This window comes from Camellia sinensis, chromosome 5, assembly GCF_055761805.1.
Source record: "Camellia sinensis isolate YWXY chromosome 5, ASM5576180v1, whole genome shotgun sequence".
Classification (NCBI taxonomy): Eukaryota; Viridiplantae; Streptophyta; class Magnoliopsida; order Ericales; family Theaceae; genus Camellia; species Camellia sinensis.
In genome coordinates this window covers 140,951,690-140,979,386 of record NC_138965.1, presented here as the reverse complement: position 1 = coordinate 140,979,386, position 27,697 = coordinate 140,951,690, and the positions used below count along the sequence as shown (strand labels likewise).

The 27,697-nt window shown below is 33.0% G+C and overlaps 1 long non-coding RNA gene across 1 annotated transcript; it reads right to left on the bottom strand.

The window, feature by feature from the left end:
- Positions 1–7,013: 7,013 nt before the first annotated feature.
- Positions 7,014–9,420, bottom strand: LOC114298983 (uncharacterized). Its single transcript, XR_003642169.2, has 3 exons — positions 9,236–9,420; positions 8,041–8,076; positions 7,014–7,268 (listed from the first exon to the last, which is right to left on the bottom strand). It is a non-coding gene; the product is annotated as an uncharacterized LOC114298983 (long non-coding RNA).
- Between the last annotated feature and the right edge of the window lie 18,277 nt (positions 9,421–27,697).

Sequence of the window (27,697 nt, the reverse complement as noted above, 5' to 3'; positions counted from 1 at the left end):
GCAGAAAAATTGCTGGATGGTGGTGAAGGTGAATTTTCTCTTTCATGGAATTGGCTCAAAATTTCCCATGCCTCTTTAGCTTTTGTGCAATGAACAACCCGTTGTTGTTCTTCAGCATAAATTGCTCCACGAATAGTAATCAGGGCTCTCTGATTGCTCGGATTGTCAACACTTTCTGTATCTTCTTTAATGGCTTGCCAGCCTTCTGGGTCAAAAGCTCTCAGAAACGACCTCATTCTGATGTTCCAATACAGGTAATTACTCCCATCAAAGGTGGGAGCATGATGCAGGTTCTGACCACGAGCTAATTCTGCTGGCTTTGGAAGAGGTTGAGTGAAAGTGGACCAAAATGCCATGAAAGCACTATCCCTGTCTTCACCGGATTCAGGTTCTTCGGGTACTTGCTCCGACTCGCTTTCATCATCCTAGGTCACAATGTAAACTTTCTTTCAATTCTTTCTCGAAGGGCATTCAAGGGCAATATGACCATACCCTTGACATTCATAACATTTGACCCCTTGCCCCTTTACAATCTTCTTTTCAATTTTTGAAGCAAGTTTTGGTGAAAAAGTTTTGGGTTTTTCATTACTCTTGTCTTTTGAAATAAGGTCTCTGAAATTAGGCTTCTTTTTCTTCAAAATTTTTTTAAACTGTTTAGTAAACATAGCCGTCATCTCAGACTCTAAATCAAATTCAGTCTTCGGAGTTTTTGTAGTCTCATGAGCACTAGTGAAAACCACACTATCTTTTTATTTTTTCTTTGAAATCTGGTGGGCTTCATAAGTCTGCAAGTTTCCAACCAACTAATCAAGGTTGAAGGTATCAACATTCTAAGCCTCTTCAATGGCTGTCACTTTTGATTGGAACCTCTCGGGTAAGGACCTCAAAATTTTTCCAACAACTTTAGCTTCCGGGATTTTTTCCCCGAGTTTGAAAGAGGAATTCACGATATCACTAAGTTTTGCATAGAAATCATCAAACGTCTCATCATCGCGCATAAAAAGGATTTCAAAGGCGGAGGTGAGACGTTGAAGTTTTGACCTTTTGACAGAAGTAGTACCTTCGTGAATCATTTCAAGAATGTCCCAAGCCTCTTTTGCTACCTCACACGTGCAGATACAACGAAACTCTTCAGGTGTGACGGAGCAAAACAGGGAATTGAGAGCCTTACTGTTCCAACTCGAGTTTGGGTAATCAGTTGTGTCCCATTTATCAAGGGGTTTAGGAATATCAACACCATCAATGGTGATAGTAGGTTCACTCCACCCATAGATCACACAGTGCCAAACTTTCTCATCGATGGATTTTAAAAACGCTCTCATACAAGCTTTTCAATAAGAATAATTTGTACCATTGAGTAAAGGAGGTCTATGGGTCGAGTTACCTTCACGAATAGAATCCATATCACTAGTCACACAAAATCACACTCCTATAGTTTAGATAAAAACAAAGAGTGACCAGCTCTGATACCAATTGAAAATCCTCAGTGATTCGTGATTAGATCAAGATTTAAATATTTCAAATCCCAATTATTCAAAACACACAATCTAAATCATCAAGCACTTACGAAAGTGATTTAAATTGTTGTTTTTCTGAATAAACAATAAATCGACACAAACGATTTTTACATGGAAAAATCCACAATTGAAGAACCTTCAATTGTAATAAAAAATCACGGGCGAAATGCCACTAATCAATCTACTACTGAAAAAAGAAAGATTACAAAGATAACACACAAATTACCCAACTCAGTCAATTTGTCTTCGAATCTTCTGTAACTCCTTCACCACGCCTTCGTCTCAGAACTGATCAATCCTGAAGTTGAATCCACAACTTCACTTGTCGAATTAACGACTACGTACAGAATCAAACGCCTTTCGAAACTCTACGTTTGAATCTTCGGAATCCACCGAAGAATAACACTCTTGTGTATATATGAACAATCTCCTTGATATGTGCTTCTCAATTCATGAGTTGAATACTCATTCAATTTTATCAAGGAAAACTCACAAAAACCTCAGAAGAAAACCTCAAACAAAACCCTAGGACTCTTGAATAAGATCTAGGAAAAGTAAACCCTAAGATCAGCCTAAACAGATATATATAGGAGAACAAAGTCCGCGATCTCTGCTCGAGCGCCAAACAGCCAGCTCGAGCGGCCTCAACAAAACATGTGTGCGACAAAACAGAGTTCCGCTCGAGCGCGAGAACGTACGCTTGAGCGCAAAATCACACATCTCAGTATTTTTTACAGACCTGATAAACTACTGAGACATCCCATATTACGCTCGAGCACCAATGGTTCCGCTCGAGCGGGAAAGACAAAAAACTAGGAAAAATTACAACTTTATCAAAACAAAGTTTGTACGCAGATTTGACAATAAAGGGACCTAACAAGGTTGATAGTTTATCTTGTTTAATTTCAAAAGCTTAAGCTCACTTTTTAGAAAATTAAGTTTTTTTGTTTTTCTTGATTTTTTAAAAATATTTTAAGCAAAGTTTTTAGTTTTTAAATATTCTTAATATAAATACACTTAAGAATTATAATATTTTAGATTTTTTTTTTAAAAAAAATCACTAAAAAAGAGGGAAAAAAAAGTATATTTCGTATGCTTTTGTATTTATTAATTTTTAAAATATTTTTTTACAAATATTTTATTTTTTAAGTACATCTAGGTTAGAGCATCTCCAATGGAGTTGCTATTCAACTTGCCAAAGCTAAAATTTGACAAGAATGACAAAAAGAGGGTCTCCAATAGCCTGCTATTCTATTTGCCAAAGATAGCAAATGCCATTTCTGTTGTCAAATTTGGCAGGTTAAATAGTAGCTGCCAAACTTGCCAGATCAGCAAATATCAATAGATTTTTGGTACCAAATTCAGTTGAAAAAACATAATTGAACAGTAAAAAACCCACAAAATTCATAATCAAACCCAATTTTCAATTTTGTTGCCAAATTCACAAAATTCAGAATAAATTTGACAAACCCAAATTCGATTTCTGTTAATTTTTTTTTAATCATTTATCACCAAATTAGTCAATCCAAACGGAGTGTAAAAATTAGATGGATATTATTACAACAAACCAAACCAAAATAGGCTTGAGTTCTTTGAAGATCAAAATAAAATAAATGGATGAACAAAAATTAAACCAAAAATCAAAATAAATAATTAAGAAAATTTTAGCTAACATTCCAGCGATTGTATTCTTTGATGATCCTTCTGGAGATTCTTGAGTTCTTTGAAGATCTAGGTTGAAGCTATCGTGAGACCTGAGTTTCAAAAATCGTGATCACCTTAGATCCATATCAATAACCAGAAAAATAAACAAAAAATCAAAGCATATATATATATGAGTATGTATATAGATGTAGATTGTACCAGAGACACACACACACACACACACACACACACATAGAGAAGTAATGGGGGGCGATTGTGTGGAGGTGAAGACTTGGAACCAAGGACAGAGCGAGAGCGAGAGAAAGAGAGAGATCAGAGAGTAGAGAGATTGGTGAAGGCTTGAGCTTAAGGATAGAGACACAGAGAGAGAGAGAGAGAGGGAGAGAGAGAGAGGGAGAGAGAGAGAGAGAGAGAGAGAGACGTTTCCATGATGGAGAAGGAAAAGGAAAGAGGAAAGTGAGAGGGAGAGTGAAAATAGAGAGAGAGAGAGAGAGAGAGAGAGAGAGAAAGACGTTTCGATGATAAAGGAGAAGGGAAGACTGGTTTGAGGAGAGAGAAGACAAAGTGAGATGGAGAAGGAAGACAGTGCATTTCTGTCAAAGATAGGGTTGGATGATTCTAGAGAAATCATCTCAACCATTGAACATATATACGTGGATGGTTATGATCTCTCACTTTTTCTTAAAAGAGCCGTTGTGCTCTGTTTGGTTTTAAAAAAAAAAAAATTATGACAACAACTATCTTCAAACGACTGTTATTTTCAAACAGCAATATTTTGAATTTCTATAAATAGAAACCCTCCATGTCAATTTTATTTCACAACAAATATTTGGATTTCATTTTTCTTTTCTCCTCTCTTTCTCTGAATTTGATTTCACAGCAAACCTTCAAAATTATTTTCTTTTTGGTTTTTTCATACAATTATTATGGAAGGTTCATCAAAAACAAAGAGAGGAAAATCATTCACCATTGAAGAAGATATAGAAATTTGTAAATCTTGGTGTCACATTTTGGAAGACCTAATTGTTGGCAATTCGCAATCGTATGCTCACTTTTGGGGGAGAATTTACGAAAATTATTGTATGCTTCAGAATGATCGGTCAAGAACACAAGTGTCTATCCAATCTCGATGGGGTATAATCATGAAATGTTCCAACAAATTTCAAGGGTGTTTAGCGCAAGTCGAAAATCTTCACCCAATTGGAATATCTCAAGTTGATATAGTAAGTTTTCATCTTTAGTTATTATGTTTAGTTTTTTTTTTTGGTACCGTATAAAAATTAACTAATTAATTAATTTTCAATTTTATTGATACAGATGCTTCAAGCAAAACTGTTATACCATCAAGATGAAAACAAACATTTTGCTTTTGAACATTGTTGGTCAATCTTGCAAAACAATATTAGGTAGCAAGATGCAGCTCCTACGAATATGGTAAAGTCAAGGATGCATACACCGTTTACTCCTAATTTAGCCCCTAATTCCCCTATGGATAACTGTATTTCTCTTGAAGACGACAACAGTCCAAGTATTGGTGACAATCCAACTATTGGTGAGGGTAGTGTCTCTACAAGGGGTAAAAAGCCTATGGGTAGGAAAGTTGCAAAAGAATTATTTCGGATAAATCAAGTCTTTAAAGCTGAAGTCCAAAAAATAAGCATATAATTAGAGACATTTAACCAACACCTTGCTGAGAAGGAAAAGAAAAAAGATGAAAGAGAATAAAAAAGGATTCAAGCATTGCAAGAGCTGGAAAAACTTGAGAAGAAAAAAGATGACTTTGAGATGCAAAAGAAAGAACATATGATAATGACTACGAACATTTCTCATTTGGACCTTCAGATGAAAGCGTATTACACAATGCAAAAAAATGAGATTTTCGCCAAGTGGTCCTCAGATGTCAGCAGCCCAAATTACTATTTCCCTCTGCCTCCTAATGAATAATTACGAGATAATATATTTTTAAAGTTTTCAATGTCATTTATTTTTTAATGTAATTATTAGTCTTTATTTGTAATGTCATTTTTTTATTTTGTCATGAAATTTCTTTTTTTTTTTTTTTTTGAGTATTTTCTACAAAAGAATGTAATATTATTTTTGCAATGTATATTGTTGACTTTTTAGTATCATTTAAATTTTTCAATAAAGTATAATGAAAAAATAAATATATTTTTTCAAATGAAGACAATAAAAAGATAAAATACATTAAATGAAGATAATTTTATTATAATAAAAAGACATTAAATGATATTAACTGTCATTAAAAAGATAAAATACAAACTTAATCTAACTCTCCAGCTTAGGACCACAAGTGTTCAATTAGATCATTACGAATTGCATTATGGGCTGCAATAGATCTAATCCTCTGTCGATTCAACATAAATTGAGCGTACTCCTCATTTGGATCGCGTGACACTTGACAACGGGTATTACTGGTATCAATCTGAAGTGCTGCACTACGTTCATTTTCTGGAATATTACGCTCATCTTCAATGATCGTATTGTGCAAAATAATGCACGTCTTCATGATGTAATACAGATCCTCATCACTCCAACCTCTAGCTAGAACTCTGACAATATTAAATCGTGCTTGAAGCACTCCAAATGCCCTTTCGACATCCTTCGGACATGCCTCTTGCAACCTCGCAAATAGTTGTCTCTTTGGGTGATTTTTTTGTGGGTGGGTGGTTGTTGGTGAATGAATGTTGGGTGAATAATGAATGGTTGTTGGTTGGTGGTTGTTGGTGAATGAATGTTGGGTGAATGATGAATGATTATTGATGAGTAATTGGTGATTGTTTATTTTTTAAATATAGTTAAAAAAATTAATTAAATATGTAGTGATATGTTTTTTGGTGGGGTGAATTATATTTATTTTTTTTCCCTATTTTTCAATTTCTTTTCAATTTTTATATTTGTTTAATCGGGAATAATATAAATATATAATTTTTTTTTACAAACAGTTGAAAAAAGTTCACAAAAGACAAAAAATAAACAAAAATAAAATCACAAAAAAAACCTATATCCAAACAATACCTATAAACTTGGAGGGAAAGTTGGTTGAGATTTGCCAACATAGCAAATGACCATTGGAGCATCATTGCTATAATTTGGAAAAATAACACTATTCACAGCCAAATTATGGCAATAGCAATGGTATTATAGCAACAATCATTGGACATGCTCTTAGATGCATCTAAAAAGTAAAAAAAAAATTATTTCGAATATTAAAAAAATTCACTAAAAAAAATATACAAAAAAAAATAAAAAATAAAAAAAACTCAAATTTCAAAAAATCAATCAAAACCAAATAAGGTAAATGGTTTGTTTGAAATAAAATAAAAAATAAAAGTGAAATTAATCTATTCGGTTAAAGAAAAATCATTTGTGGTTTATTTTTTCAAAAACAATCACGATAAAATAGAAAATATTATAATTATTAGACTAATTTAATTTTTTTTAATAGAAAATATAAATCAATGAATATACAAAATAAACAGTTATAATTATTAAAATGAGATACGAGGTAGGTTTAAGGAGTTCGAACATAACAATCAATTAAATTTGAACTTGGAAAAAGCCAGCTCTAAATGCATTTTTTTAGATTAGGATTTTTTTTTTTTATTGCAAAATTGATATCAATATGTCGACAGTATCACAAGATCTCAAAAAGAGATAAAATTCTCCACAAAAATAAAATAAAATCCAAGTGTCATAACCTGAACCCGCCCTTATAGATTTAGAGTCATAACTTCCAGTAATCCTAGATTACCATCGGCCTCAAAGACAAAATTTCAAAATATTTAAAATCATATCGGGGCCTAAAGCAGAAGCAAAACAAAAACAATAATGTCCATTAAGCTTGTCCCTACATGATACAATAATAATTTATTTACATGTACAAATCTTATATATCTCACACACATATACATTTAAAACTCAACAAAATACCAAACTTTGACAAAGCTAAGGGGTTGATTTTATTTGCTTTACTCGAGCCTAACTTGCTCCATTCGTGAAGCTTTTTAAAGGCTGACACAGTTAGACTCCGAGACTTTCTCTATCTTTTTTGCTCAGTTTGCTCACCTGCATATACATATAAATAGTTAGCTAAAGGCCAGCAACTAATAACAGAATAAAGAGGTTAAATGAATGAAGTTCAACGATAATACAAAAAACCTATCTTACAATTTCGAAGCGATTCTTAAATTATTTTCATAATAAGGCATTTGCCATATTATATTAAATTTATAACAAAACATTTTCCATATCAAATCCCTTACCAAAACATATATTTCATTTTCCGAAACAGTCTATTTCAATAGGCAAAACAAATTGATTAGCCATCATATCAATCCCTTGTAATAATAAAAACCATTGTTTGATAGCATTTTCAATACAATTGCAATTTCAATTCAATTCTCAATAATCCATGTTATCCCAATAGCAATACTCATTCAATGACAATTTGCGTGGTACATCTAATAGAGTAACAATATTCCAATAACAATGGCCCATAATGGTCTAACACTAGAGATCTTTGTGTGTCAATCAATCTAAAAGCCAGGATATTGTTTTCCCCAGGCAAAGGCCTAGCCATGGTATTATCTCTACCAAGCAAAGGCCTAGCCATGGTATTGTCTCCCCCAGGCAAGGGCTTATGTTCCATGGATACCAAAATACAATTTCAAAACAAAACTTCATTCATCATAAGAAAATAACGTTTCAATAGACCTTTCCGTCAATCATCATAACATTTTCAATAACCCATTCAGTCAATCATATATCAATTTCGATAGCAATAACATTTTTGAAAGTAAGCATAACTTGAACATATCTTTATAAAATTGTTACTCACAGTGGGTTAAGTCGATATAAGGCCTCGAACGTCCACCTATACAAATCACATAGCAAAAACACAATAGAAGCACCATTCAATATTTCTTTAATTTTAATTCAACTCTCTTTATGCATTTCTAGCTTATTCCATGACTATGTGAGTCCAATTGGTGCCTAATAATACTTAGAATGTCATGAGGATGCAAGCAGACACTTAAAAGAGTTAGACAAAAATTGCTAAAAACAAGATCTTCGCTCGAGCGCACCTTTGGTCGCTCGAGCGGTCTGCAAAGCTCTTTAAAAATACTGGGAGCTCATAATGTTCGCTCGAGCCACCATTTGGTCACTCAAGCGATCTGTAAAAATTTTGGATTTTCAAAGTTAAAAAGTTGTGCTTCTAGATTCCAATTCAATACTTCGGGTCTTGCACAACTTTGTTAAAACCATATAATCTCTTTTAACAATCAAGAAAACATGATTAATTTCTAACCATTTACATCCAACTCTTTTAATTCAAGATTAAACTGTAAATTTCCATAAACTTGTGTTTACAAAACTTTTCCTTTTTTTTTTCCTCTTCAAAATATGAAATCAAATTTTCAAATCTTCTTAAATTTCATGATGCATGTGCAAATAAAATTCTAATTTATGCAAGACAACAAAAATCAAACCCACAAAATGCTCCATTTGAATTTAATTTCTACAATTTGAATTTAATTCAATTCCTTTACCCTTTTTCTAATTTCTTTGAAATTATATGAAATTGATTCTTAACTCTTTTCTATTTTCCTTTAAATCATGAAATTGGAGTTTTGAAACTTTGCATATATGAAATGAAGATCAAAACTAAATAATTTTAATTAAAATAGCTCTTATTTGGATTGTTATTAATTTTCTTCGTATCAAACCCAAATTCAAATCCATAAACCTTTTAAACATGAATTAAAATCTCAAAACCTTGAAATCCTATGATGCATCTTTAATTAGAGTATTAAACTTGTAGAATTTGCCCATGCATGTAACAATGAGGCTTAATTTCATGCAAAACTACATCATCAAACCGAAAATAATAAATTTCCACAACCATGAGCCTATCTTAATTTCTTTATCTTTGTTTTCTAATTTCTTCCAAATTATATGAAGTTGAACCCAAACTCATCTTTAATTAAAGTGTAATACAAAGATTCTGCAAAATTCAAGCTTGAAATCCTTACCTTTAGTCTTCAATTTGGTGTTTTCTTGACAACTTCTTCACTTCTCCTAGCTTCCTTAGTTTTTCTTCAAAATTTCCAGCAAGTTTTAAAGAATTGACCTCTCTCTCTCTCTCTCTCTCTCTCTCTCTCACGGTTTTCTCTCTCTCTCACTCGGCTGTTCTTGTTCCAGCTAAAAACAAAAACATAGATGATGCATAGGTTCAATGTACTACACCCATTTCTTTATTCCACTTTCTTTTCCTTTTTTTTTTAATTTATATATATATATATATATTAAAATGGTGGGACACTTGTCCATCTTGAATTAATCCATGTGGTGATGTATATTAGGATTAGTTTAGCACACTAATTATACATTAGCTTAATTAATCACTTCTTAATCTTAATCAGTCCAATTAACTTCCATTAATGCCCAATTATTATATTTAAATTATCAGTCTGAATTAGATTTTTAATCAAACTCCAAAAAAGTTCCAAATATTAAATTAAACTTATTTCCATTATCAATTTTGATTTCTCACATCAGTAAGGCCTTCAATTTATGATCAAACTTAAAATCTCCGTCAATAAATTATATATTCAATTCAACACCTCATAAATGAATTTAATTAATAATTATCTCAATTCCCAACCTTCATAACTTGATCAACTCTAATTCGGACCCAATTAATAAAATCTCAATTTTATTAAACTGAATCGAATATTTAATTAAACTCTTATATGGTCCGATACTCGAAATTAAAATATTTCAAATTTTTAATTCCATCTTTTTGAGCCACTAAAGCTTTTAATTTCTAATTCCAAAAAAACTCTTTATAAAATTATATACAAATCAACCCCAATATTGTTCATCAATTCCACAATTAAATCGGAATAATAATTAATTAAAATCTAAATCCCCTTGATTAATTAAATGTAAAATATTTTACGTGGTGGGGTCGTCACAATCTCTCCTCCTTAGAAAGTTTGGTCCTCTAAACTTAAGTCACTTGTATAGCAAATAAATCATACCGCTTTGTCTTATTCCACTCTTTTTTTTCTTTTTTCTTTTTTTCTCAAGCAACTTCCTTACCACTAAAATCTCGTTACAGGAGTTCAACTCATTATCATTTACTTATAGATTAATACCCTAAATTGGCTTAGTCACCAAAAATCATTATGTAAAATAATGGTGGGTCTCGATGTCAATTTCATAACATTAAAACATAAAACTCATATATTTTGTTTAGCTATTCACATATCTCCGAATGATTCACATATTTCCCAAATAATCAAGGCTTAATCTCAAATGATATTCATGATTATGGATCAAGATATTCTACCTTTGACGTCCATATGAAGCCTTCAAAATAAGTTAAGTACCTGATACAATCATAATAACAAATTCAAATCTTGGTCCACAATAATCCGAATATTCATTTTCGAAAAATGACTTAGACCCCCAGCTGGGGGTGCTGGGGGTCGGCTCCTATTGGACAAAAAAACTGTTTTTTTTTTTTTTTTTTTTTTGATTTTCAGCCAACCCCAGTGCGACACGTCACTGGGGGTTGTCAGTGGGGGTCACCCCACTGGGGGTCTGTAGCATTTCCGTTCATTTTCATACAATTCATGTGCCTTATTGACAAATGGGGACACACTCTATTACTTTCACAAAAGAATCATTTACATTCAGAAGCCAAAAATAACTTGCTTATCACACACTCTGATAATCCATAAAAAGGGCATTGAATTAAATCCATACTACAACATTCCAATAGTATAGATTCTCCAGATATCAAAGAAACACTTAACAAATAATATTAACCCCAATGATAAACTCCTTTTATAATCAAATGAGTCATGTAAACGAATGGGTCCTGAACTAATCATACAAATATCTTGCTCACAATGACTTAGGCATTCGAAATAGCGGTCTTAGTACATTGATGTGTTCTCAATCTAATTATCTTAGCATTTTAGGTTAAGATTCATTTATTCAAGCAAATGAATTCTAAACTCTCCAATAGCCGATCAAGCAATTATAAGAATACCAATTCTAACTTAATACTTCTTGCTTTTACTAAACATATGCTTATCGCCACAAATTTCCAAATACATTCTTTGATTCCCTTGTTGGCAAGCATTACATTGGTATGAATGATTTACAATTCATTATTCCCATACACATTCTAATTCTTGGGTGTATATGTATCTTATTTTAACCTTCAAGTGGCATCAAAGCTATCATCAAATTATTTGGAACTAAACTTTTGTCTTTCCCAATTCTTCGCAATTTTGTCAATTCAAATTCTTTTGTGTCAAGAGGTTCATTACAATAAATTTAAGTCTTGGTCAAATTCTAATAACCTTAGCAGTCTCGGGTCGAGTCCCAAAAATCCAAGTAAATGTATCCTAAGTCTATCAAACATTAGATAAGAAAAACTCAGATAAGCAAATCATGTATGATAGAAGAAACCCAAAATTCTATGCGCATGTTTAAAATACTCCTTCACTTAACAATTGGGTTAGGTAATCTTCAAAATAATTAGCTAACTTGAAGCCCTCCTTAAAATTCATCATTATAATTATTTTTGAATAATCTTTCGTTAGCTGTTCTATCGCTCCACATTTGAAGTATGCTCTTGAAATTCAATAACACACCCGGTATAATATTTGCAACAAATCGAACATTTGGGGAATGAACTTATATCTAACTTAAAATTACTTGTCTCTTCAAATTTTACTTGACAATGAATGCCCTACTTCTTAGACATATTCTGTAATTCCTTCTTGACTTAGCATTTTACTTTTCATTTTGGTCTTGCGGTTTCCCTTAGCATTACTGTATAGATTTTATTATATTTTCTAACACTTCTTCTATTTTTCCCAATTTCTTCAACAAGAACTTGACTTCCGTTTCATCTTACTTCTCATTATCTTTTCTTAAAGTCACAAGACAAGATAGATAGCATTTGGGATAATATTGGCCGCTTAGACTATACATCACAAATTCAACCATAAATCAAACAATTATACAAAGATATTGGTAGGGCAACCTATTCATTCCCATGAAGTTGACCGATAATTTCCGATTCGAAATTACGCCGGCCAAATATGATTCCAATCGGACTTTCAAGATCATTCAACAAAGGTATGAGACTCTATGGTTCATACAGTAGGTCCCTCACCAAAACAGCATATCATTCTCATATCAAATAATTTTCTAACTTTCAATCACCATAGTTCCATACACTTCATTGATCATCAAATACTTCAACTTCCCAAAATGTTCTCATAGTCTAATTTTACATTTAACCACATAGCTTTCATAACTTCCATCACATATTTGAATTCCATATAATACCATATTCACACTCAGCAAAATGCTTATACTCACCAATGTGCTATAATAAAAAATTTTATTTCCCTTATAGCATTAAAAATTTCACAATAACTCATAATTTCAATACTAAACTTATTAAACAAACACATCCCAATCTTCTTTAATCATCGAAATTCCAAAATAACCTTTAATTCTCATAATACTATATTCTCACAAATTGTTATACTTGTACTCACTAATATTTCCATATAATGTGAAAAAGTTCCTCAATAGTTCTTGGCTCTTAGCCCCAATACCACACTTATTAAACAAAACAAACACATTTCAGTCCTCTTATAATTATCAAAATCCGTTACAGCGCTTAATTTTAGCTTTAATACTTAAATTGTTAAACAAACACACATACATTTATCTGAATGCACAATTCATCACTCACTTACTAGATGCATGCAACTTAAATCCGTTCTAAACATTCTTATGGTCAATGGACACGTGTGTGAGATATTAACTCATGCTTTGATACCACTCTGTCGCGACCCAAACCAGCCTCTATAGGTTTAGAGTCTGTAGGGCAATCTTCACTGTATTTAAATTAATTAAATTCTGTTATGTACTAAACAACAACCAGAATATAAAGAAATAAAGGAAATGAGAGAATTTGTTTGATTACAAAAATCAAACTCGAAATAAAAATAAAAATAAATAAATAAAAACAGATTTTATTTTGTTACAAAAACAAAATTAAAATCTGATTTAAATAAATAATAAAACATTGAAAATAAATTAAATAACTTACTTGATTTAATTTCTTCGAATTATAATCTGATCAAGTCCAGTGTTTGATACTGTGTCCTTAAGACAGATTCATCCTCTCCACGGTGCTTTCAAAAATTGGACGTCTATCTCCTAGGATGAAATGATCTACTACAAACAATAGCAGCATTACAAATTGTTTGCCTTACGAACGCACTAAGTGTTTACACTCTTTCATTCAAAAAATAAATGCAGCAAAATGCAGAGATTTATATCAGAGGATGGAGTACGAAAATTGGAGTTAAAATCCAAATGGGAGGCTAGTCTATTTATAGATGTAAAGGTGGCTATTGGTTTTGAATTGAACAGGTATGAAACCTGTTGGTTTTGAATTCAAACAGATTTGAATCTGTTGGGTTATATTTCAAACAGATAACAAAACGGGAAGGGCCCTGTTTGGGTGTGCAATAATACCAGACTGGTTTATTTCGGGAAGGGCCCAGTTTGGATGTACAGTAAAACCAAACCAGTTTAATTTTGAATTATGAATTTTATTTTACCAAAAAATAAAATTAAATTCAAATGTTTTTGGCCCAAAAAGATTAGTATCGGGTCAACCTCACACCACGCACCCGCGCCCAAGCCCAGGCCCAGCCTAGCCCAGCCCGCCCGACCGGACCGATGGCGGCAGCGGCGGCGCACGCGTTCGTGTGTGGTGATTTTTGGATCCAATGGGTCTAGCCCATTTTGCCCATAACCTCTCCCTCTAAAACACTTGTGTACCCCTTAGGGCACACCCCAAGTACCAAACCCAAGCCTTATAAACCCATTCAAAACTTCCCACCAAATCAATGTGGGACAAACCATTTTACAACCTTAAGGAATTTCTACCAAAACTCCATTTCCATGGAGCACACTTTGGTTTCAATTTCCCATTCACTCGGTAATGGTTTTGAGCAACCAAATATACCACGTGAATCACAACGCGGCATAAAACACGTTACCACTTTGACCTGTGAAAATCGACGCACGAGGCCCACCTAAAAAATAGACCGAACTTAGGATAAAATCCTGGTTTTACCCAGAATTTATAACCATTTCCAACAATCCCCCACATGAATGGAATTTGATGACAACGGAAATGCAACAATATGCAGATTTATCGAAAGAGTATAAGTCGAAAATATCTTGCATCAGGATAGATAGTTTTTGGCCTTGAACCTTTCCTAGTGATAACCTATCGGACTTACTAGCTAACCAATGGACGCGATGCCTTGAATTATTCAGCCGTTTGTGTAAGCTAAGACAATAGATTTCACACAAAATATCTTCTAACACATCGTGGTTCTCACTGTTGTGTTCATTTTGGCCTTGAACGCTCCTGGTTTTCATGAATGTTTCTAGAGAATTTAGCCTTTTCATTCTCATAGAACCGGCCCCAGTTCAACAATCATATAGGTGATTCTTATTGTGAGTATCTCCTTATACTCATCTTGATTTATGCCTCAATCAAGATATAAGTAATCATTAAAAGCAAAGCTTATCTTTATACCCCTGCATACAACATATGTTGCAGATATCACTCTCACCATAGGAATGGGTAGGGAATTTTTAATCCCTTGGTGATTTATGGCGAGCTATACATAACTTAGTTGTCCCTTTGAACTTAGTTCTTAAGATCTCCAGTCATTTAAGTAGGGTTACCATTATGACGACTCTTGTGTAATAGGCTTTAATCCCATCCCCTTCGATGAACTATACACTAGCTCTTTTGTCAAACCTTTTGCTAATAGATCCGCAATATTCTCTTTAGATTTTATATAATCTATTGAGATTATTCTGTTTGACAACAATTGCCTTACGGTATTATGTCGACGACGAATATGTCGTGACTTACCGTTATACATATGATTCTGTGCCCTGCCTATTGCAGATTGATTATCACAATGAATGCAAATAGTTGGCACAGGTTTTGGCCACATTGGAATGTCTTCTAAGAAGTGACGAAGCCATTCTGCTTCTTCTCCTACTTTGTCCAAAGCAATGAACTCGGATTCCATTGTGGATCGTGCGATGCAAGTTTGTTTCGTGGATTTCCAAGAAACAGTAGCGCCTCCTAGAGTAAAGACATATCCACTAGTGGATCTTGAATCTTTAGTATCCGATATCCAATTAGCATCACAATATCCAATTAGCATCACAATAACCTTCAAGTACTGCTGGATATCGAGTAAAGTTCAAACCATGATCACGGGTGAATCTTAAATATCTAAGAACCCGAATGATCGCTTTCTAATGGTCTTCTTCGGGGTTACTAGTGTACCTACTCAATTTACTGATAGCATAAGCTATATCAGGACGAGTACAATTCATTAGGTACATTAGGCTTCCAATGATTTTGGAGTATTTTAACTGAGACACTGCATCACCTTTATTTTTCGATAAATAAAGACTGATATCTACAGGTGTTCTAGCTAAATTCAAATCATCCTTGATAAATTTATCAAGAATTTTCTCAATATAATGAGATTGAGATAATGCATATCCGCTAGATGTTTTAGTAATTTTCATTCTTAATATAACATCTGCCACCCCCATATCTTTCATATCAAATCTTATGTTAAGCATCTGCTTAGTTGATTTGATCATGTTTTGACTGCTTCCAATGATAAGCATGTCATCCACATAAAGACAAACAATGACATATCCTTGGTCAGTGTTTTTAACATAGACGCATTTGTCACATTCGTTTATCTTAAACCCATTAGTAAGCATTGCATGATCAAATTTTTCATGCCATTGCTTAGGTGCTTGTTTTAATCCATAAAGGGATTTTACAAGTCAACAAACTTTCTTTTCTTGCCCTGATACTACAAACCCTTCGGGTTGCTCCATATAGATCTCTTCATTTAAATCACCGTTTAAGAAAGCTGTCTTAACATCCATTTGATGTATTTCTAAATTAAACAACGCTGCTATAAAAATAAGCATGCGAATGGAAATTATTCTTGTCACAAGGGAATATGTGTCAAAATAGTCCAAACCTTCCTTTTGTCTGTAACCTTTAACTACAAGTCTTACTTTATACCTGTCAATTGAACCATCTGCTTTTATTTTTCTCTTGAATATCCATTTATATCCAAGAGGTTTAGAACCTGGTGGAAAATCCACCAATTCCCAAGTATGATTTTGCATAATGGATTCAATTTCATTATTAACAGCCTCTTTCCACAAAGGTGCTTCAGGACCTGTCATTGCTGCCTTAAAGCTTTGAGGTTCATTTTCTAACAGGTATGTTAGAAAATCTAGACCAAAGGATTTTGATGTTCTTGCTCTCTACTTCGTCTTGGTTCATCATCAGTTAAATCCTGTTGGTTGAGACTATTACTAGTCTCTTGTGTTTGATTGTCATTAGTCTCTTGACTTTGTGTATAAGTTCTTTTCTGTGAACTTAATTCCTGTCCTTTCTTGTAAGGAAAGACATGTTCAAAAAACACAGCATTCCTTGACTCTATAATAGTGTTCTCATTTATATCAGGTATTTCTGATTTATAAGTCAGAAACCGATATGCACTACTATTCTGAACATAACCAATAAACACGCAATCTACTATTTTTGGTCCAACCTTAGTCTTTTTAGGAACAGAAACTTCAACTTTTGCCAAACACCCCCACACTTTTAAGTATTTGTAGGAAGGCGATCGACCTTTCCACAATTCATAAGGAGTGCTATTGGTTTCCTTATGGGGTATTCTGTGAAGAACAAAATTAGCAGACAATATTGCTTCCCCCCACAAGTTCTGTGGTAAGCCTGAACTTAATAATATGGCATTCATCATTTGTTGTCTATGATGTGCTGGATTCAGAAATTTCAAATCATGATTCATAAATTTCAAATGAAAAATCCAAAATAATTATGACTACATAGATCAAAATTAAAGTTTTGACAAAATCATATCTTCATAAAAATTTTGCCTAAGAATCAAACATTCAAAAAACCCAATTTGATTGTATACATTCTTGCAACTCATTTACGAATAAATGTCACTGTCATAAAAATACTGGTGACAGAAGAAAATTAAATTATCTCAACTAATACAAGAGATATACCCCCATATTAATAAAATGGTCCATGATTTAACAAATTCTACTACGCAAGTAAAATAATTATTAATGACATCTCATGTCACATAATTCAAAATAAATTAAAAATCAACATAAAAGATTTCTTAAATTTACTTCCCAATTAAATGAAATGATATAACTACATACATCTTTATGTTTAAATTTCTCTGGTGTTTAAACACCCATTCAAAATTGATTGAAAAAACTCAAATTAATCAACATATCAATTTAACATTCCAAATCACATGAAATTTTTCTTAAGAAATAACTTAAGTTGACATCATACATGCATATCACATGCATCAACTAAAAATAATGAATAAACAAAATAAATTAATCATGCATGATCCCAAAACTTGCATCATGAAATAAAAAGATTCTCAACTCATAAATAAAATTCAATGCGTTTTGAATTTTAAACTCCAAAATGACAAAACATACATTCATTTAATAGGTTTGATTTGTACATAAATAAACTAATTAAATATGCATTCAAATGTTCTTGTGAATATATATATTTTCCGACTCATGTGCAGAAACTATTCACGACTACGGATCCACACACAGAAAATAAAGAATGATTCAGAAAACCAATAAAGAAAATAATCTTGCCATAAAGGTTTCTTCGTAATAAAAATGAAATTAGTTTGTAAAACTAATATTTTATTCTAGAAACAAATTCTACCATGTATACTCATAATGAACTATGATAAAATCAAAAGAATTAACACCTTTTCACAAAGGGTTCAAAATTAAGTGATCTTACAAATGAAATCGTAAGTCACATACAAAATTTACAGATTGTGACCGATACACAAAGTTACATGATTGATTAACAAAATTAATTTTCTAGTTACTAAAACCAGAAAATAAATTATAATACAAAATAATTTTATTTTCTATGTTACTAAAACTAGAAAATAAAATACCACAAATTAATTTTCTAGTTACTAAAATCAGAAAATAAATTATAACACAAAATAATTTTATTTTCTTGTTACTAAAACTAGAAAATAAAATAATTTTATTTTCCTTGTTACTAAAACTAGAAAAATAAAATACCAAAATAATATCTGATTACAAAAATTAGAAAAAACACAAAATAATTTTCTAGTTACCAAAACCAGAAAATAAATCCTAGTTACTAAAACTAGAAAATAAATGATAACAACAAAATATTTTTATTTTCCTTGTTACTAAAACTAGAAAAATAATATACCAAAATAATTTTCTGTAACACCAAATAATATTCTGCAATTGTTAATGACACCAGTATATTACTACTAGTTATCAAAGAAAAGAGACAGTATATTGTTAACATAAATTTCAAAACATGAAACTTCATGTTTCGGATCATCTACCATGTATATCATCAAGAAATCAAGACAAAATGACATACCTGAATCCATTGACGAACGGTTAAACGGAAGCGTCTGATTGTCAATAAAACTTTTGATATTGACTTTGTTAGAGCCTTCTAATCCTTTCCCCTTGGTGCCTTATGTTTCTCTTTGAGAGGATTTAGAAAAACAAACAGTGTTCTTATTTTTTTTCTTTTTCAGCTTAGGAAGGAATAGGGACCATAACCTTTTAAAGGTTGTAATTGGTTTTCATAACTGAAAGGTAATGAAAACCAATAAATTAACCATTATTGGTTTTAAAACTGAAAGGTAATGAAAACCAATAAATTAACCATTATTGGTTTTAAAACTAAAAGGTAATGAAAACCAACTTTAACCAATATGTTTTAATTTCTATTTCTGCCCCTCATAGAAATAGAAATTATACAACTAGTATCTACACATTAGGTCCATAACACATATACCCTTAAGCCTATTAACTAAATTGAATCACTTAAATTGTAGGCTTCTTATAAATGATAACACCGCATTTAATTATGTGGTCCCATTGAGACATTATCTAACAATCTCCCACTGGACCACATATGTATCTTGAAAAATGTGCTTAACTTTAGTGAGCTCAGAAATTTGTTATCATAACTTGAGGGTATACAAACAATCTTATCCATTAACTATATTAATATAGGATCAAAGCGGTCTTCGTTACATCAATCGTAACTTGACCCACCAATGGTCACGTATACAAATATAGCTAAATGACATAGATCAATCATGGATGCGTAGCATGGAAATTACATGTGATGTGATCCATACATGCCTATGTCCAACTGGTCCTACTTAACTTTATTGAGATCAATACTTCACAATACGTAACAGAGCGTAAAAACTGAATGCTTCATTTCTGCAGAAATTAATCTAATTACATAAATAAAACTCAAGGCTGACATAAAGCAGTAATATAAATACAAACTCCCACTAAACCAGAATGTTCTCAAATAGAACAACACCCATATGAGCAGTGTGCTCATGAAAGACCTTGGGTGGTAGTTTCTTCGTAAGTGGATCCGCTATCATAGAGTTTGTCCCAATGTGCTCTATGGAAATCTGTCCACTCTGCACTCTTTCTTTTACAACTAGGAACTTGATATCAATATGCTTTGATTTTGTCGAGCTCCTGTTGTTATTGGAATATAAAACTGCAGACTTATTGTCACAATATATCTTAAGTGGTCTTTCAGTGCCTTCTAAAATACGCAATCCAGTGACAAAATTCCGCAGCCATATCCCTTGGTTTGATGCCTCATAACATGCTACAAACTCTGCAGCCATGGTGGATGAAGCTATGAGCGTCTGCTTTGCAGACCTCCAAGAAATTGCTCCGCCAGCTAACAGATAAATATAGCCTGATGTGGATTTCCTACTGTCTTGGCATCCAGCAAAATCGGAGTCGGAATATCCAATGACCTCTAACTTATCCGATCTCCTATATGTGAGCATATATTCCTTTGTTCTCTGTAAATATCGCATAACACGCTTGACTGTTTTCCAATGATCCATGCCAGGATTACTTAAATATCTGCCTAACATGCCAACTATAAACGCAATATCCGGACGCGTACATACTTGAGCATACATTAGACTCCCTACAGCTGAGGCATAAGGAATCTTCTGCATTTCTTGAATTTCAAGACTGTTCTTCGGGCATTGGCTGAGACTAAACTTGTCTCCCTTAGCAACCGGGGTTTCACCTGATTTACAATTTTGCATGCCAAATCTAATGAGTATTTTTTCGATATATCTCCTTTGTGATAATCCCAGAATACCCCGAGAACGATCTCGGAGTATTTCGATTCCTAATACAAAGGAAGCATCACCAAGATCTTTCATTTCAAAATTCTTAGATAGAAATCTCTTGGTGTCATGCAATAAGTTTATATCGTTTGTGGCAAGCAATATGTCGTCAACATATAAAACCAAAAATATGTGTTTACTCCCACTGAACTTGTGATACACACATTCATCAACAACGTTAGTTTCAAAACCATACGAAGTGAGAACTTGATGAAATTTGAAGTACCACTAACGAGAAGCTTGTTTGAGTCCATAGATGGATTTAGTCAATTTGCAAACCATATTCTTTGGGTCTCCTGACACAAAGTTTTCTGGCTGCACCATATAAATTGTTTCTTTAATGTCACCATCAAGAAAAGCTGTTTTAACATCCATCTGATGCAACTCAAGATCAAAATATGCAACAAGCGCCATAATTGTCCTAAAAGAATCTTTCGAAGAAACTGGAGAGAAAGTTTCTTTAAAGTCAATTCCTTCTTTTTGAGTAAAGCCTTTGGCTACAAGACGTGCCTTATATCTCTCCACATTACCATTTGAATCCCTTTTGGTTTTAAATATCCATTTACAACCTACGGGCTTCGCACCAACTGGTAATGAGACAAGTTCCCAAACTTTATTGTCTTGCATAGACTTATATTCTTCATTCATGGCTTCTATCCACTTATGAGAGTTGGAACTTTCCATGGCTTGACGAAAGTTGATTGGATCATCTTTCGACATTCCATTTTCTACCTCATGTTCCTGGAGATATACAATATAATCATCTGAAAATGCAAATCTCCTTTCTCTGGTGGATCGCCTTAATGGCACAGATTCTTGAGGTTGAGGTTGTAGAGTTTGTTCCTCAGGAACAATTACCTCATCTTGAATGGGGGTTTGAACTATATTATCTTGAACAACATTGTCTGGTTGAGGATCCGAAATTACTTCTCGAGCAATGACAGGTATAGGAACCTGTGATTGGTCAAAAGTAGTAGTAGGAAGTGGGATTACTCCTGCTTCCTCCTCAAAGACAATGTCTCTAACTGGATTTCTCCCCCTAAACTCAACATCCTCAAAAAATGTTGCAATTCCCGTCTCAAATATTGACCTATTTGTGGGATTATAAAACTTGTAACCCCATGATCGTTCGGCATAGCCAATAAAGTAGCTGCTAATGGTTTTAGAGTCCAATTTTCGTTCATGAGGTTTATAAGGCCTCGCCTCAGCAGGACACCCCCACACATGCAAATGTTTTAGACTAGGCTTTCGCCCAACCCAAAGCTCATAAGGTGTTTTTGCAGCTGCTTTAGTTGGCACCCGATTTAAGATATAAGTTGCTGTCTTTAGAGCCTCACCCCAGAGGGACTCTGGTAAAGTAGAATGACTGATCATACTTCTTACCATATCCTTAAGAGTTCGGTTTCGTCTCTCAGATACACCATTCATGCTAGGTGATCCTGGCATGGTGTATTGTGGGACGATTCCACATTCCTCCAGGTATTTTGCAAACGGTCCTGGACGTTCTTCACCTGATCCATCATATCTGCCATAGTATTCACCACCACGGTCAGACCTGACACTTTTAATCCGTTTGTTGAGTTGTAACTCAACTTCGGCCTTAAATCTTTTGAATACGTCCAAAGACTGTGATTTCTCATGGATAAGAAATAGATACCCATATCTGGAATAATCGTCTATGAATGTGATAAAATATTGTTGACCATTCCAAGACGCCATAGGGAATGGGCCACAAATGTCTGTATGAATTAGTTCTAAGACATCTGTAGTCCTATGGGCACCATATTTCTTTATTTTGGTCTGTTTTCCCTTGATACACTCAACACAGACATCAAAATCTGAAAAATCAAGAGAGTACAAAATTCCATCAGACACAAGGCGCTCAACTCTAGATTTAGAGATGTAACCTAGGCGTTTGTGCCATAATGAGGCTGAATTTTCCTTAGTTAATTTACGCTTTGTACCTCGTGATTCCACGTGCAAGGTTGCATTATAAGATGCAATAGTTTCGAGCAAATATAGATTATCAAACACATTAAGTAAACCAGTACCAATAACATTGGAATTAATAGACATACTAAACTTCATATTTCCAAAAGAACAATAATATCCCAATTTGTCCAATACAGAAACAGAAATTAAATTCCGTCTAAAGGACGGTACAACAAAAGTGTCTAATAAATCCAAATAATAACCAGTTTTCAGTAATAATCTAAAGTGCGCTATTGCCTGCACTTCTATTGACTTGCCATCACCCACAAAGATGTATCTTTCAGCATCAGTTGGCTTTCGGTAGTTCAGGCAACCCTGCATAGAAACACATATGTGAGTAGTAGCACCAGAATCTACCCACCAAGTGTTTCTTGGTACTGAAGCTAAATTTATTTCAGAACAGACCAAAACATGAAATGGACCTTTCTTTATACGCCAGGCGACGTATTTGCCACAATCCTTCTTTCTGTGTCCGGGCTTACCACAAAAGAAACAACCATCCTGCGTTTTCTGTTTCTTTGGTTCCGGACCCTGAGGAATAGTAACTTCCTTTCCCTTATGCGTTCTTTTGCCCGTATGCTTGGAGGTGCTTGCTAGATGAGCACTTTCAGTCCTTTCTTGCTTCAATCTCTCTTCCTCTTGCACACAAAATGAAATGAGCTCATTGAGAGTCCATTTCTCCTTCTGGCAGTTATAACTGACCTTAAATTGGTTAAATTGTGCAGGAAGAGAGATGAGAACTAAATGCACGAGCAAATCATCAGATAGGTCGAGCTTTAGTGCCTTAAGTTTTGAAGCAAGATGAGACATTTCCATGATGTACTCGCGAACATTACCCTTGCCTTTATACTTTATTGAAATCAAGCTTGCTAAAAGCGTGCTTGTTTCAGCCTTATCATTTTTAGTAAAACGCTTTTGAATTTCTAAAAGAAATTCACCGGCAACGGTAACATCCTCTGTTATTGCACCCCGAAAAACTTCTGGAATCCCACGCTTCATGATCATAAGACTTAGCCTGTTAGAACGATCCCACTTTTCAAAGTACACAGTTTCCTTAGGAGTACTTTGTGCAGTGAGAGCATTCGGTTTTGGCATCCTTAATGCCAAGTCTATGTCCATGCAGCCGAGAACAATCAATATGTTCTTTTTCCAGTCCTTAAAGTTTGTTCCATTTAACATTGGAACATTGTTCATGTTGGCAGAGATTGAAGTAGTCGACATTAAAGCTGAATCGAAAAGAAAATAAAAGGAATAAACAATTATACTCACATTAAGTTACCAAACAGATAATCTCTAAACAAATTAATTTAATGACAACATCTCAAGATACCTAGCACAACATTAATACCAAGCCTTTGGGTAGTGATATTAACTGTAAGTGGTATTCTTGTTGTAATGATCAAACATTGACAATAAGTTATGTCAAATAACAAATCTATCTTTTGATGGATTTATTATTCACATTAGGTTTCCTTGACAATTGGCACATGTTTATCACCACAAAATGTGTGTGTAATTCTGCCAAGTCTTAATCATGTCTTTGGATCGATAAATACCCGCATGAGATACACAGACATGAATTTCAAAACATTCCATATAAAACAATCTAGACAAGAGAGATCACTTTTGTGATATCTTGTTTGAATTGACTTATATTTAGAACATTAGAAAATTAAATTTCCGTAGATGTTGTATAAAATTACATTAAATTTAAAGATTTCTAAATTTGTTACCCCGTATATGTTATATAATCTGAATCCATTTGAAAAATGAACCGCCCATCCGAATTATGTTCCATTTCCAGAAAACAAAACAGAATTTGCAGCAGAGGGAAAAACAGAAATACAAAAAACAGAATCTGATTCCAAGAAACTAAATAGGATGAATAAAAGCATATCTATTCTGATAATACACATGATATAACCGCTCTGATACCACTTGTTAACATAAATTTCAAAACATGAAATTTCATGTTTCGGATCATCTACCATGTATATCATCAAGAAATCAAGACAAAATGACATACCTGAATCCATTGACGAACGGTTAAACGGAAGCGTCTGATTGTCAATAAAACCTTTGATATTGACTTTGTTAAAGCCTTCTAATCCTTTTCCCTTTGTGCCTTATGTTTCTCTTTGAGAGGATTTAGAAAAACAAACAGTGTTCTTATTTTTTTCTTTTTCACCTTAGGAAGGAATAGGGACCATAACCTTTTAAAGGTTGTAATTGGTTTTCATAACTGAAAGGTAATGAAAACCAATAAATTAACCATTATTGGTTTTAAAACTGAAAGGTAATGAAAACCAATAAATTAACCATTATTGGTTCTAAAACTGAAAGGTAATGAAAACCAATAAATTAACCATTATTGGTTTTAAAACTGAAAGGTAATGAAAACCAACTTTAACCAATATGTTTTAATTTCTATTTCTGCCCCTCATAGAAATGGAAATTATGCAACTAGTATCTACACATTAGGTCCATAACACATATACCCTTAAGCCTATTAACTAAATTGAATCACTTAAATTGTAGGCTTCTTATAAATGATAACACCACATTTAATTATGTGGTCCCATTGAGACATTATCTAACATATATTACTACTATCTGTCAAATAGCATAAATGACTATTTGTTTTTCCAACCAAAATATTACTTTGAAAACATAGAAAATTAAATACAATGAAGATACTAAAAATATTCTATCTTAAGATTGTAGGACAATCTTCACTGTATTTAAATTAATTAATTATGTTGTGTACTAAACAACAACCAGAATATAAAGAAATAAAGGAAATGAGAGAACTTGTTTGATTACAAAAATCAAACTCGAAATAAAAATAAAAATAAATAAATAAAAACAGATTTTATTTTGTTACAAAAATAAAATTAAAATCTGATTTAAATAAATAATAAAACACTGAAAATAAATTAAGTAACTTACTTGATTTAATTTCTTCGAATTATAATCTGATCAAGTTTAGTGTTTGACACTATGTCCTTAACACAGATTCGTCCTCTCCACGGTGCTTTCAGAAATTGGACGTCTATCTCCCAGGATGAAATGATCTACTACAAATAATAGCAGCACTACAAATTGTTTGCCTTACGAATACACTAAGTGTTTACACTCTTTCTTTCAGAAAATAAATGCAGCAAAATGCAGAGATTTATATCAGAGGATGGAGTGCGAAAATTGGAGTTAAAATCCAAATTGGAGGCTAGTCTATTTATAGATGTAAAGGTGGCGATTGGTTTTAAATTGAATAGGTATGAAACCTGTTCAGTGTGTTTGGTTTGAGTTTTCTGAATTAAGTTTTTTGAAAACTGAATTTTTTAGTTTTCGTATTTTTTTGTTTTTAGTGAATATTTTTAAAATTTTAAACATTTTTTTTACTTTTTTAGATGCATCTTACTTAGATGTATCTAAAAAGTAAAAAATTTGTGAAAAAATATTTTTAAAAATTAATAAATACATAAAAATACAAAAAATGTATTGAATTCTCGTATTTTTTTTGTATTTTTGGTATTTAGTGAATTTTTAAAAGGTTTTTTTCAAATTTTTTTTTACTTTTTAGGTATATTTATGTTAGGTATGTCTAAAAATTAAAAAAATTGCTCAAAATATTAAAAAAATTCAGTAAAAACAAAAAAATACGGAAAATAAGAGAGTAGAATTTTCTGAAAAGTGTTTTTGAAAAGTGGTAACTAAGCATAGTGGTTGGTTTTGAATTCAAACAGATTTGAATATGTTGGGTTATATTTCAAACAGATAATAAAACAGGAAGGGCCCTGTTTGGGTGTGCAATAATACCAGACTGGTTTATTTCGGGAAGGGCCCTGTTTGGATGTACAGTAAAACCAAACTAGTTTAATTTTAAATTATGGATTTTATTTTACCAAAAAATAAAATTAAATTCAAATGTTTTTGGCCCAAAAAGATTAGTATCGGGTCAACCTCACACCATGCACCCGCGCCCAAGGCCAGGCCCAGCCCACCCGACCGGATGGCGGCGACGGCGCGCGCATATGTAGTGATTTTTGGGTCCAATGGGTCTAGCCCATTTTGCTCATAATCTCTCTCTCTAAAACACTTGGGTACCCCTTGGGGCACACCCCAAGTACCAAACCCAAGCCTTATAAACCCATTCAAAACTTCCCACCAAATCAATGTGGGACAAGCCATTTTACAACCTTAAGGAATTTTCACCAAAACTCCATTTTCATGGAGCACACTTTGGTTTCAATTTCCCATTCACTCGGTAATGGTTTTGAGCAACCAAATATACCACGTGAATCACAATGCGGCATAGAACGCGTTACCACTTTGACCCGTGAAAATCGACGCACGGGGCCCACCTAAAAAATAGACCGAACTTAGGATAAAATTCTAGTTTTACCCAGAATTTATAACCATTTCCAACAGAGTCATGACCGACCAGTAGTCCTAGATTACCTTCAGCCTCAAAGACAAAATTTCAATATATTTAAAATCATATCGAAGCCTAAAGCAGAAGCAAAACAAAAACAATAATGTCCATTGAGCTTGTCCTTACATGATACAATAATAATTTATTTACATGTACAAATCTTAGATATCTCACGCACATATGCATTTAAGACTCAACAAAATACCAAACTTTGACAAAGCTAAGGGCTGATTTTATTTGCTCTACTCAAGCCTAACTTGCTCCATTCAAGAAGCTCTTTAAAGGCTGACACGGGTAGACTCCGAGACTTTCTCTATCCTTGTTGCTCAGTTTGCTCACCTACATATACATATAAATAGTGAGCTAAAACCCAGCGAGTAATAACAGAATAAAGAGGTTAAATGAATGAAATTCAATGATAATACAAAAAACGTGTCTTACAATTTCAAAACGATTCTTAAATCATTTTCAAAATAAGGCATTTGCCATATTATATCAAATTTATAACAAAACATTTTCCATATCAAATCCCTTACCAAAACATATATTTCATTTTCCGAAACAGTCCATTTCAATAAGCAAAACAATTCGATTAACCATCATATCAATCCCTTGCAATAATA